The sequence below is a fragment of the Hermetia illucens genome, chromosome 2 (assembly GCF_905115235.1).
Source record: "Hermetia illucens chromosome 2, iHerIll2.2.curated.20191125, whole genome shotgun sequence".
Classification (NCBI taxonomy): Eukaryota; Metazoa; Arthropoda; class Insecta; order Diptera; family Stratiomyidae; genus Hermetia; species Hermetia illucens.
In genome coordinates this window covers 16726649-16738794 of record NC_051850.1, presented here as the reverse complement: position 1 = coordinate 16738794, position 12146 = coordinate 16726649, and the positions used below count along the sequence as shown (strand labels likewise).

At 41.0% G+C, this 12146-nt stretch overlaps 1 protein-coding gene across 2 annotated transcripts in view; it reads right to left on the bottom strand.

Annotated features, from left to right (window-relative positions):
- The window catches only part of LOC119650318, a 135275-nt gene that overhangs the window by 107457 nt on the left and 15672 nt on the right, over positions 1–12146 (bottom strand). For both annotated transcript variants that reach the window (XM_038052973.1, XM_038052972.1), the window contains exon 2: positions 2778–2805. The gene's annotated coding sequence lies outside the window, so the exon portion shown is untranslated. The remainder of the gene's footprint in view (positions 1–2777; positions 2806–12146) is intronic.

Sequence of the window (12146 nt, the reverse complement as noted above, 5' to 3'; positions counted from 1 at the left end):
GGACATCCACCTTGTTCCCCACATCTCTGTGATTCCATTTTATTTCCGCGAAACTAATTTTGATAGAGACTCTACCATGGGTTGACGGAGAATCACCTCCTCCCTCTCGGCAGATCTGCGAATAATACGCATTTTTTTAGCCTTAAATTAGGGAGTCGGGGCTATGCATCCATCATCCCCCTGCAAGGTTTCTAAATTCACTTTCGTCAAGTCGTTATTTTCCTTGATTTTTCAAATTTTTTATAAACCTACCTTCACATAAAATTTTTTCACGGTGTTCATATTGGCTTTTTCAACTTCTCTGACAACTAGGGGAACCATTCGCAGACTCTGAATAGGAGTACATGGTTGTGAATTTTCAATTCTATACCTTTTGCTTTTAATCGTGAATCGATCATAGAGGTCCCACGGGTTCCTTTATAGAAGAGCCGAAAGCCAATATTATTCGGCTGGTCCACTCCCCAGTTATATAGTCTCAAGATTGCGGAAACCCCATCGGAAGCCAAGCCTATCATTACCCCAGTGCCATGAACAGTAGGTCAGAGGGCGACAATGGCTACATTGTCAAGGATGTCATGATCTAAGATCGTAGAGGTTTGGAGTTACCTTGCTGCTGTCAAGCCAAAGCAGGTAAGGTCAGATACGGTTTACGCGGGCCGTAACCATAAAAGGTAATCACGACACTCGAATAGCCTTGGAAGGCCATGGTGGTAGAGTAGCTCAGCTTGAAACTGAAATACTCATTGTTAGTAGAAGTGTCTGGGTAAGGTAATTAGGAAAATAAATTAGATTCTGCAAACCGCATCGTAAATGAAAACCAAAAATTATTCGGCGTTCAGTTCAGAAAAAACCCTATACTAGAGATCATACTGACAACTCAAGAAGAAGAAGAAGACAAGAGGGACCATTTCAACAGCGATGTGAATTCATTCAGTAAGTCTAAGGCCCAAGGAAAATTTACTTATGTCATCCTTAGTTTTTCTGTTTCTAATTTGGTTTTGAGATCAAAATCGTCTATTTTAAATACGGGGTCTTCCGTTTGACGTCTTCTACAACTGCTCCAGTAAAAACAGAAATTGAATGTCTCCTTGACACATATATTATGCACGCATATATAGCATGTAGAGTGCGGTCCCACCCAATGTCACTCTAGTCACGATGCATTTTATTTTTAAATTCTCAAAAAAAAAAAAAATTAAAAGGAACAGGATTGTGGTCAGCATCAGAGTACCAGGCTTCATCAAATATTATTCCGCTTGGAATTATTTCAAAACTGGAGTATGTTGTCATTATATGAAGTCCACGTTGGTCCTTTTGGTTTTGTGAATTCTCTTCTAAATAGTGGCCTTTGACCAGAACGCTAATGTCCATAAAATTAGTCAACTCTTATTTAAGAATGTTCAAATACGTATGTCCTCTACAGCTTTTAAAAGAATGTCATTTTTTGGCTTTTTAACTACTTGACGCAACTGCACATCAAAACCAAATCATTACCTATTATAAACGAAGTCATCTCGTGACTACAAACATTGCCTTCCTACACCATACAAAACTTCAGGCTTTAGGATCAGAATGGGCTGGAATGAGGTATCCAACCAACCACTTTTGTCAACATGTTCCGAGTGCATAAAGGTCAAATAAAGATGCCACGTGTATACAAAACGATGGTGTTTCTGCGATAAGAACTCAATGCCTGAAACCAAGGTGCTCCCATTTGACTCGGACTCATTTCGTTGGTATTCATAAAGTTTTTGTTTCTTTCAGCAGCAAATGTCAATAGATTCGTCCAGTTCCATTCAAATTTCTGATAAATACTATGAAAGAAGGACATGAAGGAGGGATGAAAGCAAGAAGGTCACACTGATGTCTGTTCATTTCCTTTTCATACTGAAACTGAGCTCCTCTCAGGATAAATTCAGGTAAAGTAACCCCTTGACGTCTCCCCCACCATTTCGCTCCATGTATGTAGTTACATTGAGTGCACATATCTCGAGTTTCGCAGGGTATCTCCTTGCTTCCATCATTGTCGACGCTATATCGAGTTGAATACGAAAAAGCATGAAGCAGAATCATAAATAAAGTGCAAAGGGAAAACACGAAATAAAAGTTTTAGGTTAAGACAATATTTGCCATATGTGCTATATTTATGACGTTCTTAATAGGGGATGTGGTATTCTTTATATGGAACTCTCTGGTACCCTTTATGGAATACTATTCCGCTTTATTGCCTTCGCTTGAATTAACCTTGCCAACTGGAAGAATTTGTATTTACATCTGAAACGGAGAATCCTTAAAACTTAGGATATTTTGAATGGTTCTAATGTGAATTTTTGCACGAGTTCAAGTTGTGGAACCACGAAATAGATATAAGTGAAAAGCTGGAAAATTTCCGCCCTTTCAGTATGTGGGAGGCGGTGAATGATAAGGTGTTTCCCAGCAGAATTTTAAATGAAGATGGTATCATCTTGAAGATATAATTAAATTAATTAAGCAGATTAAGGAAGCCTTGGAAAGTTATTTTATTATTCTGTTCCCTAAATTAATCTAAAAATTTCCTAAATTAAATATAACGTTTTCAGTGAAACTATGATATTCTTCATTTTTATTTTTCTGATTAGTTTACTTCAAATACCAAACACAAACCATAAAATAACATTTCTCATAAAACTGTTAGGCAAAATTAGAGCTGTTAAAAGAAAAGAAATCTTATTTTCAAAATATCTTTTTTGTGAGTTTAATTGTGAAATATCAAATCAACTTGTGGATAAAGATCTTACTTGGAGCACAAGGCAACAGCGTTAAGGCCTAGAAAAAAAAAAGAATTTGATGATTATGTAATTGTTACTTTTGGGACAATAATATAGATAAATATTGAACAATTATATGGTACGCTATTAAAAATATCATAAGTCCTACATCGGCGAGGACTCAAAAATGAAATACAGGGTGCGGCAGCATAACTTCCTTTTTTAAAATGCGCGCCACTCAGTTAGTTGATGTCATAGCGGAGCGCTAGTGGTCTCGTTCAAGAGGGGATACTGTAAAGTTTTGTCCCGACACGGTTCAGTCGCCATCATGCGTTGGAATAGTGAGGAGCGTGCCTTTGCCGTTGAGGTTTACTTTTCAAGCGGATGTTCGGTTATTGCAACACAGCGTGCATTTCGGAATCGCAAATCAATTGTTACATGGGTCACTACATTCAGACAAATTGCAAGTGCGACAAAAGGAAGAACTGGAGTCCCTCGGCCCGTTAGATCACCTGAGAACATTGAGGCAGTGAGAGCGTCAATGTTGCTAACAAGAGTCATGACAAACGCCAGAAATCGGTTTACGCAATATATGGAAAATGGGGGACGTTACCTAACAGATTTGATCTTCAAAACAATGTAAATAAAAACTTTAGACATGTACCTACATTATAAAAAATAAATAAATATTTTCCGATGCATACAATAGTTTTTATTGAGTTTTGAAAAAAGGAAGTTATGCTGCCGCACCCTGTATAATGAACTACCCAAACCGATGAGATACTTGTCTGTTCACTTCGAATGTAGGTGTGAAGTTACCATATTTTATAATATTCGCCCCTTCAAATGATGTAATTTGAAAGTATGAATCGCACTCCAAGTAAGCTGTAAAAGTATTTGGATCCTTGAGTAGCTCCAGCAGTATGAGTTGACCTTGCCAGCTGACAGTTGCCGTGCACGTCTGACTTATCTTCCAGTGTTCAATTTTTTGAATTTCAATAATTTTCAGAATTCCAGCTCCAACCCCCGTTTGAGTTGCTAACCCCACAACCAGAAGGTACTTCCTCTCCTCCTGGTAGCGACAAAGAATAAGAAAATCCCTCTTTTCCACCCCTCTTAAATACCCATAAGGGACACTTCTACTTAGAAAGTTACTGTGTCCTAAAACGGAGCTACTTTCGTAACATTAATAAGGTTATTGGTAGGGCAACCACCGTCCCGGTGAGCAAGAGGATTGCATAGAGGACTGTTCTTGTCCCACCTCATCCGTCCACACCCACGCAGGCGAGAGGAGGATGAAAAGGTGCGATGCGATGATTGCCCCACCAATAACCTTATAAATGTTATGAAAATAATCCTTCTTCGGGGCACCATAACGGGGGATAACCATCATAATTTTCGACGATGTTAAGAAGGGAGACTTCTTCTTCTTTTCGCGTATCCTTTTCATACTCTCTCTCCCCGCAGGTGGCGTTGACAAATCAAACTTTACCATGATCTTATAATAGCTAGGTAACCCCATTTCTTTTCAAGAGAAGGTTATCCTGAGATTTTTCACAGGGTTTTGGGAGAGATCGGTTGAACGATTTCGGAGTTCATCGATCACAAACGGATACGCATAAAAACTACTTCCACTTTTACAAACAAAACCTTATTAATCGGTTATCGGTTGAATGTTTGTCTGTCCGTTTGCTATCTATCTGTCTTATTTTTTCGTTGGAAGTTTCAAAAGCTACCGTAGTACCGTAGGCTCCTGCCAGGCGGCTATGCGGGAATCCTACCCACTAAAGCCACCTTCTTCTCCTTACATCCTCACCGCGGAACTCCCATATGATATTACGTCGCGGGCCTGGATCAGAATCTATCCTGCATTTGTCTTCGCGTTCGTGACTTCCTCCTGTCTAAGCTTCCAATGCTTTGCTCAAAATTCGCGTTAGGAAAGCTAACTTTGCCGTGGAGTCGCTCGATCCATCTCTAAATATTGTATATGTTTTTGTGCATCTGACTTGTTCCACCTCTAATGCCCCGGTGATTTCACTCCGCATGATCTGCCGCCGACCGTTCGAAGGCTCTCCGGTAAGAATCGTTCGATCATAAAGGCGTTGTCCTTCTCTCACCAGAATGCAAATTGATCCTTGCTATCACGCAGGCCCCTTCCTCGGATATTATTCTATAAGCGTAATATATTCGAAGTGCGGTTAAGCGATATGCAGCTCCCATTTTTCTACTATTTACTTTTTTCAAGTGCATCCACCCACACCGGAGCTGCCTGTTTGTCTGTCCGTCTGTCACACTCACTTTTCTCAGAAATCGACATACCGATTAACATGAAATTTCATTTCCTTTTGGTTGGTTTTGAGCTGGCTGCGAACCGATCTTGGCAATTCATTTAGCGGTCGTGGGGCTCGCCACGCCTGCAAGACCGTTCGATTCGACGTGCCTGGAATTAGCTCGACGACCCAAGTCTGTTAGTGGTTGCTACCAATTAGCATTCAAGGATAATTAACATCTCGAAAAATCAGCTGTTAAGTGTTAATACTTGTTGTTGATAATATAATATTATATACACTGGGCGGGTAATAAACAGTCACGTTTGCGATATACTAAAGATGTTCTTGGTGGCGTATAACATGTTAATCACACCTACGCACCATCGTTCATGGTTTGCTGAAATGCGCTTCTACTCGCCCAAGCTTTCCCTAGACATCCGAACTTCCCTCTTCTTCGTCAAGTACTCTTCTGTTTTGGGACCCACTCATCAGCTATCCTGGAATAGTAGATAGGGAGTGTGGAATGACCTATCGGGCTAAGAACCTTGAGTCCAACTCTACTTGCCTCTATTTCCAAATCCGGAGCCATTTGACCAAGGTTCGTCATCGGGTGAGAAAACAAACAGATGTCATCAGCACAGTCTACGTTTTTAAGGAAAATGTAATAGTCCATTGCAATAATTCACGTCCTTCCAATAAGGCAGTACCAAGCAAGCATGTGAACGATAACAACAAAAAATACTATCAGCAATAAGACGCAACTATGACGGACTCCGCTTTCGACCTCATATGCCTCTGAAGTTTTACCACGGTGCAGCACATGACATTGTAAGCCAAAATCTGTCGCTCTGATAATAGCTACTATTTTCTCCGGAATGTCCCCTTGCGTAGAGCACCAGATACACTCCCTTTTGACACGTGGAAGTGATGAGAAGATTAAAACTCTGCACACTGTTTCAAAATGATACGTAGGGGGTTGATGTGGTTAAAGCAGGGAGATACGGAGCTGAAACCAATCTGTTCTCTGTCGATCCAGCATTCGAGAGGCTCTTTGATGCGTATGAGGGTTATTCTGGCTATTATCTTTACGACAGGGGATACGCAGATATTCCTTCAATTGTCAGATTCAAAACAAGTGCCCTTCTTTGCAATCTTAACGATCATCCTCTTCCTCTACTTAAAGATCAATCGGAAAGCTCTCGAATTCCCAGGATTTCCGTACGAGTGGAAGTAGCAGAGCTTCAAAAACTATAGGTGCATCGATAAATAATTCTGTTGGGCTTTACTCCAGCTGAGTGCATTTATTGACGAAATGATTTCTCTTCTACTTGGAGGAACAGTCCGCATCTCCAGGTAAGGGTGACTAGCCACTTCATCTACAAGAGGAGGAATTGCACCGAATGTGGTGCGCTTAAAAACCGTAACTTTCTTTCTCTTCTTCAGTTGCTTCGAACCATCGAAAGGTTTACGACCTCATTCATTATGTGATGGGGTATACACTTTTGAAATCATTGTTGATCATCGTAATAATAAATACCCTTTCCGTTCATTAATCTGCTTCGGCGGTTCAGTAGTCAGTCCAAACTAGGGGAGCAATAGCTAAATATTGTCAGAGCGCATATTGGCATTCATATCACAACGTCAATCTTAGGAAGCCTCCCCACTGCATGTAATTGTTTGTAGAAAGTATCCTTCTCTACTGCAGCGGAAGTGTCCTTTGAATCGCAGTACTGTGCAACTGTGATGCTCCTTAACTTGGTTCGGAATCTTACAGTCAGAAGTCTATCAGAAACCGACTCCCAGAAGCACCCAAACATCACTTTCGCGTCTGCTACCACTGGACTTTCTGGAATGCAAAAGCATATTGACATACCGGTAGCAACAGGGAGATGAGTATTTTACAGAATCCTACCATTTTACTTCGCTGAGGACCATAATAATAATAATAATAATCGTTGACGCAACAATCCATATTGGATCAGGGCGTTGAAGTGTGTTAGAGCACTTCATTCAAGACCGTAACGGTACACTAGGAGGCAATGTGGTCAGCATTGCGCTCGCCCGAGATTATTACCCTGATTTGACTCAGGTACTCATTCACAGCTGAGTCGACTGGTATCCGACGTCAAATCACAATACAAATTCCACTGTCACCAGTGAGATTTGAACCGCGATCTTCCGTACGACAGCCTTGCGCTCTAACCACTCAGCTATCCGGACAGCTGAGGACCATAATGCCCAGCTAATATCATTAGAATTCCGTTCAAATTGGAGAAAGTGAACATTCTGAGGACCTTCGCTACCGTTGTCCAGGAATACGCGCACCTTTTATACACATTAACCATAGTCCATTTCCGGCAGCAGAAGGTCTTCGGCGTAAGGTCGCTCCATTTCCGAGGCGTTGTTGACGTTTCGGTAGCAATAACATTTTAAAATTTACAGGTTGATATCCCACCAATTTCTGTCCCTTTTAGTCGCCTCTTATGGCAAGTTCCAACTCACAAGACCATATGAACTCAATACCTTGACAATAGCTTAAGCCGTTTCCGATTAAATTGGATAACTGACAGAAAGGCATTGAATCGATTTTAATAAGTTTTTGTTTTACGCATTACATGTAGAGGACATGGGATATTTGAAGGAAAGAGGTCATCAAAACTGTGTTGCAAGACATGGATTTAATTAATAAAAACAGAAAGCCGACGATGCATTTAATAAAAACGTAAAGCCTAAAGTCATCCTTTACGGGGAGATTCTGAGGAGATCGGTCGCTTGCATCTGGTTGCGGAAGATCCGCATGGATAAGAGCAAGCTCAGCTGCAAAACCTAAGGATTCCAATGGACGACTGGAAAGTCACCACTCCATGGAAGCAACGATGACCTGGATCCAGTCGATGCCGCCAATGAGCTGTTGGGAGAGATGAAGGTCGACAATTCAACGAGGAGTGACGAACCCCCCACGCAAGCAGATAAGAGTAACGCAGATAAATCTGCAACACTCGAAGTGCGCCTTGGTTCAAGATCAACTCTCCTCTGAGTTCCCAATTATAGGAACATAGAGGGGCATGCGCGGGCTGATAGACTACCTTGGGGGGGTTCTGCTCTTGGCAGTCCCTTGGTGGGTACAGAAAGCGCCTCACTGGTAACTGTCAAGGATGAAATCTATTCGTACTACTTAGCAGCCGCGGATTTCAGATGGGAAAGGCTACTACCTATGCCAAATTAAGAAGTCCGATCGCGGGAGCTTTGGTGTCAGACGCGTCCAATTGCATACAAGATTACAGCGAACCGGGAACTGACCCATTGGGGACTGTGGCACCAAACTTGGCATACCTGCAATTCGCGTCGCCGAAGGGAAAGGCTGCTACCTACGCCAAATCAAGAAGTCCGATCGCGGAAGCTTTGGTGTCAGACGCGTCCAATTGCATACAAGATTACAGCGATCTAAACTGGGAACTGACCCATTGGGGACTGTGGTACCAAACTTGGCATACCTGCAATTCGCGTCGCCGAAGCTACGGCATTTGTCATGTGGTTGGCCAGCTCTAGCTGGAGTCAGCGTACGGACAATAGATAAATCATTCTTTGAGGACCCCAGGTTTCTTGATGGGGGATGGGATAGCTGCTTTCCTTTGCGAATGCTACGGGTTGCCTCTGAGAATCTAAGCCGGGTGCACACCACATCGCTAATTGGGTTTCTCGAAGCGGGCGGGATACCTACCTACCCAATAAAAATATCGAAAGAAGCTAATTTGGAGAGAATTATTGTAGAAAAAATTGTCCTGCTTTTCGATTTTTGATAGAAATTAATTGATTAAATTTTTTTCTCCCCTTCTTTATTTTTATCCTCCGACTTAAATCTAAATTTTCTCAGCTTGTTTTGCAAAACAAAATTCACGAGCCTTTGACCTAAAACTTATCCGGTCACCTACGATAGCTTATAGCAGTGAGTGCAACCACTTCAATTTCACCAAGCAAATAAATTCGCTACTTTGAACCTAATAGAATGAAAATTGCAGGATAATTACTATTCTGAGAAGATAGCCACCGCCAAAGACTTCAAAAGGCGACCGATATTAGCCACTATGTTCACTTGAGTCCAAATTTCCTCATTGTGGGACGCGAAAGAAAATTGGTTACTTGTCCAAATGGAAAATAAGCACAATCTATGATAGGGTTGCTTTGTGACCGAGCTCTCTTGAATGCTATGGCCCCTAGGCACCGCCGTACAACTCAGCCGCAGCCTGAGCAAATGTATCTTTGGAAATAATGTTGCTACCAACCTGAAGTCCATTATCTCTGCTACGGAGGTAATCATTTGCTCTCATCAGCACATGTTTTCGACCAAAATATCTGCCTTGTCTAAAACCTACTAAGAATTCAACCTGTTTCCTAGAGCGGTCTAATTTTTTCTCATTTTCTTTTTTCTATGTCATAGTTTTGTTTCTTTGATTCTATTTATATTTTTTTTTGTTTTTTTTCTCTTCCCACCTGAACCGACATCTAGTGAAATATACATACAGTTTGGTATTTATTTTAATCAATAAATTTTAAGAACTTTTCCATTTTATTACCTCTTAAATTTATTAATTTACAACACCCCACAGAAATTGATTGCTTATAGTTTCTCCTTTTTCTCACTGTGCTATTGTTGGCATATGATCAACTGGATGTACGGCAGACATGAGCTTGTAATGGCATTCGTATGATAAATCACTGTGCGTATCGTTGTGTGCATAGAAAAACTACGACGCTATTCACTCCCAAGAGACCCAGCTTGATGCTTGGTGATTCTACATGTTTTCCTAAATTTCAAAGAGTATCTAAAGGGAAAAGTCAGGTATTTCGTACAAATAACCCAAATTAAAGATGGCATAACAAACAGCGATCTATCTTTCAATCACTCTATGCTGAAGCGGCGTGAAAAACATTTTCCATCTATCAAAAACAAGCGATCGATCCAGAAATGTCAGAATGCTCTTCAAATTCCATACATCAAACGGTCTCAAAGCCATTTGGACTAAGTGATCCTCAAGCGATTCCGATCATTTCCATCAGCACACCTAGTTACACCTATCATGCGCCAAAAATACGATTTCACCTTCAACGCCGAAAATAATTTAAATGAAAAACACGTTCAGGAAAATGAAATGAAAATGAAATTCTCCATCTTATTAGTCAGCACATTTTGATTAGCTGTTAAAACTCACATGTCACCGTAAATTCTTTCATTTAATTTTCTTTCAAATATATTTTGGTCTCCTGCACGGTTTTTTTTTTGAAAATGTTTCAGAGAAAGTAGCGAATTGTGAATGTTTGTTGAGCCTTGCAAAGGTGGAAGATATATTAATCCGACAATGATGACGGTGGATATAGAGAAAGCGTCCAAAGTGGAAAGTGATTCATCCGTAATGAAACATTTTGAAAAGGAAGGGTACTGCGGACAGAGTGATGGGAAGGAGGACGTGCCTGAACAGAATTTTATAGCTCCATGGTCGTGGTGGTGATAAGTTTTGTAATGAATTGTTCGGAATTTTTACTACAATTTTAGCTTACTTTGAATTGCTGTAATGGCGAAGGTCCGTTTTTCACGAAATACGGATGGTATGACCACTTTTAAAATTGCAATTATAATTTTGTTGAGAATTCCACTGAAACGTGGTGGTCCGGTAAACTTGTACATAAAAATAGTTCATTCAAGCGGAATGTGAATGACTTACTTTTCGAAAAGAAATGTTGGCTTGTTGGATTGCATTGAAACAGAAAATTAATGAATCTGTTGGAAAATTAACTAATGCAAGCCACTTGCTTTTTTCTGTTCCAGTGCTACTTGGGCAAGGCCCATAACTTGGCTAGGGATTAAGCAAACCCAAACATTTTCGGGTGGAAACGAAACGCTCCATGAGTCTTGTTCATGCTGACACATATTTTCTGACCAGTATGAAGTAGGGTTGGGTTTATTTCTTTATCATGCTACATTGTATTCAGCACTACCAACAGCGCAGTAAACAGTCTCTTGCCTGCCTTAGTGCACAACTTCAAAAATTTTGGTTTTCCGCTGAAATAAACTAATTTGAGATTCAGGTCTCCACAAATCCCCCGGTAAAATATTTTCCCAAAACAAAAAAAGTGAATGTTCAAATAAATTTCCGTTGACTTCCACAACTCTATTCTAGCCAAGCTCGGGAATGTAGGGAGGTCCTTTTGCAACTGTCATTTATACAAAATTTCACCTGTCTTAACCGATGTATGTGACCGCACCTGAACTTCTGGGCCAACATTCCTGAAAGTCACTTCACCTCATTTCCTAGCGATTCGCCTTACCTTAAAATTGCTGATCACCACCCGCCTCCGTTAATTGATCCAACATCCTCGCAAGACGCCCAAATTCAACTTTCACAAGGTTGATTTCCCACTTTTTGGAAAACCTTCTTCCTTATTTCATTCCCCTCTCTCATCCCAGTTTGCGCAAATTCCCTAATTGGATCATTAACACAAAATGGCGTCACTTACTGTATGTAAAGGAAACAACAGACCACATGCTCTCACCAATTTTCGTGACAATCGATTTAGCCATTTCCGAATAAATCGGGTGTGATAGACAGGGAGACAGAGGAAACCGTGAAGAAGCGCTGGTAATAACAGCAAAAGAGGGTATGTCCTATGCTGATATTTTACGAAAGATTAAGGCTGATCCTACGCTGGAGGAGCTTAGCAAAAATGTAACACGCATTGGCCGAACACAAAAAGGAGGATTGCTGTTCGAACTATCGAAGGAAAAAAAGGATCACGCTGACCTACAAAGGAATATATAGGCTTCAATCGGCGAGCAAGCGATCGTCGGCATAAGTTTGCCAATGGTTACGATAGAATGTAAACATCTTGACCAGGTCACTACTACGGAGGACATTTGTGCAGTGTTCAAACACCGTCTGAAACTGGAGGACGTGCAGGAAACGGACATCAAGAGCTTAAGGAGAGGGTACGGTGGAACGCAGACAGCGACCCCAATTATGCCTATGACCTCAGCTACAAAACCATTGTCTTTGGGTAAAATCCGCATTGGTTGGGTCGTGTGAAGGCCACGCAAGCAAATTCCACTAAAAAAGTGTTTTAAATGCCTCGGATT